Source organism: Anguilla rostrata, unplaced genomic scaffold, assembly GCF_018555375.3.
Source record: "Anguilla rostrata isolate EN2019 unplaced genomic scaffold, ASM1855537v3 scaf0799, whole genome shotgun sequence".
Classification (NCBI taxonomy): Eukaryota; Metazoa; Chordata; class Actinopteri; order Anguilliformes; family Anguillidae; genus Anguilla; species Anguilla rostrata.
This window is the reverse complement of record NW_026986215.1, coordinates 1-5,159: the sequence shown is the minus strand read 5'-3', so window position 1 is coordinate 5,159 and position 5,159 is coordinate 1. Positions and strand designations below refer to the sequence as shown.

At 38.9% G+C, this 5,159-nt stretch overlaps 1 long non-coding RNA gene across 1 annotated transcript; it reads right to left on the bottom strand.

Moving 5' to 3' along the window:
* Positions 1–2,248: 2,248 nt before the first annotated feature.
* LOC135246718 (uncharacterized) lies at positions 2,249–5,069 on the bottom strand. The gene is made up of 2 exons (XR_010327873.1): positions 4,574–5,069; positions 2,249–3,050 (listed from the first exon to the last, which is right to left on the bottom strand). It is a non-coding gene; the product is annotated as an uncharacterized LOC135246718 (long non-coding RNA).
* Between the last annotated feature and the right edge of the window lie 90 nt (positions 5,070–5,159).

Genomic DNA, 5,159 nt, shown 5'->3' with positions numbered 1-5,159 from the left:
AGATGATGAGGGAGGCAAAGAATAGCCCAAGGATCACAGTTTGAATTTAGTTGCTTTTTGAGATCACCAAGTCTCATATTCAACCATACAATGACACCGTCATACCAACAGGCTCTTAGGAAATGCTGCACAAACAACGCCCTTAGTGAGAGCAATTGTGTAAATCAATTGTCTGGTTTGACCAAAATTGAGCTTTTGGTCATGAACAGAAACTTGGCACAGTGAGAGTCAACTGCCTCTGAAATCATACTGTAACCACACTATTTCTGCAATTTTTAACGTCACAGAAAACCCTGAAGTTTATATGTAACTCTGTTTGAATGCTAAATGATGTATGGAATATTATTTAAAGAAATATTATTCACAAATTGATCATGTTGGCTGAGGTGAAATTGGCAATAGTGTAAGGAAAAATGGAAGTCTCTCGAACGTGATGAAAATGTACAAAGTTTATTTCCAATACCAGCAGTGACAAAACGCACGAATGACACTTTGGATTCAGCAGAGTCTGACTGAACCACAAACCTTTCCAGAGGCTGCTTCTTATTTGTTTTCAAAGCTTTGATCAGGAGTGTTGAATACACATACTAAGAAGGATATAGTCAGTTTTGTAACACATCAATTAGGCCGTAGTGTATTGGCTGTCCTGTTGTGATTGAATTAGCACGTCTGTTGGCTTGGATGGTTCCCAATCTCTCACTCCCGGTCACTATTCTACCATTGTACCAACTGTATTGTGATAATGATAAGATCAAGGGAATGTGTGGCCAGCAGACATACTGGCATCAGAGACAGATTTCTTACAATAGAAATTTGCATCACTCCAGCATGCCCAGCTGAACTACGCTGGCCTGAAGAAAGCTGTGAAAGTTACACATTTAACTGTGACGCTGAGAAGCTCTCAGAGCGGCTGCCATCCCCTCTGAAATCGCAGAGTATCCTAACCCAAACACAGCTTCAGGAAGCTGCAACAGTTACCAAGCGCGTCTGCATTTTAGTGCCATGCTCCTCTCTCCTCTGTTTGATATATAAACAGAGCTGCAGGTTAGAGATCCGATCGTGTGGTTTCTGTACTCTGATCAAGTGCTCATGAAGGGAAGCTAATTAGCCGCAACATCCGTTTGTTTATACTTTCATTTCTTTTTCAAGAGGAGGTAATCAGATAAGTAAGATATGCCCATGTATTTTATAACCGTTCTGCAGCTTTCCTCCTGTGTGTGGCAGGAAAATAACAGTGTGTGCATACGCCAGTGTGCATGTGTGATGCAGCACTTTCTTCCTCTGGAAAAATGTGAAAGTCTGTATGTTTGTGTTTATAGTCAGGTAAACAGCTAGGTGTCCATTCCATGTCAGGGAGCTTATAAAAAATAACAGTTATCTCAAAGAGTTATTATTTAAGTGCATTATATCAACATTTATTGTGTTGTATGTATTTTATTGATTCCTATTACAAATGTTTTCTAACAAGCATTAATGACTGCAGCACTGTTTCAATCCAGAGGTCTCCTGTACACGAGCATTATACATCAGCCCTGAACCAGGAGTGACCGCTGTCCATTGAGCAGCACGTGTCAACAGAACCTTAGGGCACTTTAAAACTATATGATCCTTATGTAGGCATTTGAACGGATACTGCTTTAAAGCAACATCGGTTCAGAAAGGACTGCAAATGTGATGAACTTCCAAAGACACTGCTATTATGTTAGCATGAGCGATAGCACAGTATAATGAGTAGAACTGGTCTTGTAACCCAAAGGTCACAGGTTTGATTCCTGTGTAGGACACAGCCGTTGTACCTCTGAGCAAGGTACCTAGCCTGCATTGTTTCAGTATAAGTCCAGCTGTATAAATGGATCCAATGTAGATGCAATGTAAAAGCTGCGTAAGTCGCTCTGGATAACAGTGTCTGCTAAATGCCCGTAATGTAAATCACTTGTAGCCTAGTTCCTCAAAAACGCTTGCCAAGCCAACAGCATATCACTTCATTGCCCTGGCCAATTGGTGCTGAAAAATTATTTAAGATCAAATTAAATTCAGCTAGTCTCATTTTTTATTTATGATTGCCTATTTATTTTTCATATGTGATTACTCTTAGTTATCATCGAAAACTTCATCATGCAAAGACATAAATACCGCAACTAATAACATTTTTAATGACGATACGCTATAACAAGCAATATAAAATGACAATGTAGTCAAAATAACATGGTGGAATCAGCATAATATAGCATCAAGAGAGACAAATGCCAGCTTTAGCCTACATATTTATTAATATTGATTTGTCACGATTCATCACCACAAAGAATGAACACAAGAAAGTTATGACTGGTAACATTGTTATTACAGTAGAAGTATTATTATATAAAAATAATATTTAAAAAAACAATCAGCTTCTCTCTCCACATTCAGCTCACCATTCCTGCTCAGTTTCTCCTTCTCACACTTGGATTAGATTGTGTTGTTCACCACAGTGGAAGATGCTATAACTGACCTGCTGGGGATGTTACATTACACGTTTATTATTTTCATTTATTTCTTATGTTAACAAAATAAAGAAGGAAGAAAAAGAACACACTTTAAATTCCATTTAATGTAATACTAATAAAAGCAGACACATGAAATGCATATTGAGTATGTTGCAGAGTCTCAGCTGTTTAGGCTGTATGTAAGCTTGCGGCGAGTTTACTACATAATATATAAAGTTCAATGTAGGACCTGAAACAAACATACAGCAATCAAAGCTGACTAACTTAGACAAAGATCACAAGTGCAGCTCTGGTGAATCAGAACCTCAGATATATTATTCAGATCCTGCACCCTAAAGGCACGACTGCTTCATCCCCAAAACTCACTGAGTGTCCCCATAACTGCACCCCCAATCAGGATTTCCCCTCCTGCAAGCTGAGAAGCATCACATTGAAAAATAATCCTGAGCTCTCAAATGTTCTTCATTTGACATGAGCACACTGATCCAGCTTCTGTGTGAAGGTTTTATTAGTCAGCTTCCACATTCTCTTCAGTGAATTTGACAGCTGCTTCATTAGGCGACCCTGCACATCAATAAACATGTATAAACACAACAGAGGGAGAGAACTGGAGTGAGAATTAACAGTTCTGCAGCCTGAAATCTGAAACACATATTGTTTTTAGATGTGTTCCCCTATAAAATGACATCACCTGGTTTCCTGCAACATTTCAAACTATTCTCCACCTTCTCTTCCCTCCTCATACCTCCTCCACCCCCACCTCCCTCTTCCCTCTCCGCAGATGACTTTCTGGCCGCATTTGAAGGAAAGGTGGCTACAATCCGGAACTCCTTCGCCCATCCAGTGAGCACCCCAACCCCCCCCCAAAAAAAAAAAAAACCCTTTTCCTGTCACTTGTTACATGTTGCCCCATCCCAACACATCTTGGTAATTTGTATTTGTCCTAATACTGTAGCTTATTCTTCTGCCTAGTTGGCTTTGCAGATGTTAGGCCAGAATAGTGTTCACTGTTCTTGGCTAGAAATAGCTGTACAAAATAAGTATTGTACCTTACTGAACCCGTGTTTAGCAGTTGTCTACGACCATGGAATGCACTTCTTTGTATGTCGCTTTGGATAAAAGCGTCTGCCAAATGAATGTAATGTAATGTAATGTAATTTCACACACAGTATAATGGAGGCCAGCAGGAGAGGAGCATCTCCCAGACCGAATACCAGTCTACCTCTGGAGAGACACAGAGATGAGGGATATGTGGAGGATATAAACCTGTGCATATACAAGAATATATGGTGTGACAGGGTGGTAATCGGAACCCATGAAGTGGTTAATATCTCTTATACTATGTATAACAACTAAAATGCGTGGGAAAATTTAAATAAAAAGGTATTTTTAAAGACATTTTATTAATTACAAAACTAACCCCATTATGTACACATCTGCCACTTCACTAAATATGGTTTCTTTGGTAATGATAAACCAGTGCTTCTCTTTTCATATGTATGCGGAGTAGTCTCACTATCAGCCATCAAAAATATAAGAAAAGAGAAAAGACATTAAACAATGAAAAACAAAGTTCACAACTATTGTCATGATGCATTTAGCAACTGGTATAGTGGGAAGACAGTCAGCTGTATCATATATTCTAATCCACATAACTACGATACGTTAATATCTCCAAGCTTAATAAATGCTGCACCCCTGACCACAAAAATGTGAAATGTGTTGAAACTGAGATATTTTCTGGATAAAAAAACGCTTTCTATCTGCACAACTTAGCGATTGATTTTTTTAAATAACATGGTGTTAAGTTTCCTTTTATTTCAGGATTTCTAAGTCAACAAATTGAAAGTTTTCGCGCTGTGATTTAGAACCATAATGAGGCAAAATTACCCACATTGCCATGCCTATACACAAACACAAATAAAACGATTGGTTGACATGGCTGTCAACCAATCGGAATTAAATATTTGTCCAAGCTATATTATATATTGTTATACTGTTTGATGCTCCTATGTATGGTAAGTGAATGGAAAGCAATGCAAATATTTTAAGGATAAAGTTTTATATATAATTTGAAAGAGACTCACCTGCAACAGTCAGAGTGATGGAGTCGCTGCGCTGTGATGTCACATTTCTCCCCTCCAGCCTCCCCTCACACCAGTACTGCCCCTGGTCAGACCCAGCAGCCCCAGTGATGTTTACACTGTACTCTTTAGAGAGAGATGTGGCTGTCTGGTTATGGTCTCTGTACCAGAAATGTGTCCAGTTGCTGTAGGAGTCCACCTCACAGCTCAGTGTGACGGTCTCTCCATTGTACAGTGGGCGCCATTTTGGCTTCACGATCAGAGTGGCCTTAGGCAGGGCTGTGGAAAGGAGACAGACTGGGTCACAGTTTCTTCTGTCAGAATTTAGAGATGACTGAGGAGGAAACAGTTGTGCATAAATTGCAAGGAAAAATAACTAGAAATATAAATTTTAATTGACTCTATAGGTGGTCCTGCACAATATTCCATAAATATTAAATTTTTAAGCATTTCACCCAAAATAAATTATATATGTGAAATAATAATCCAAATATTTTTATTCTCTATAATGTGAGCATAAGCTGAGTTTTCATCACCATGTTACTCCAATGACCTGCACAGCCCCCAGAACTTAATCCAATAGAGCATG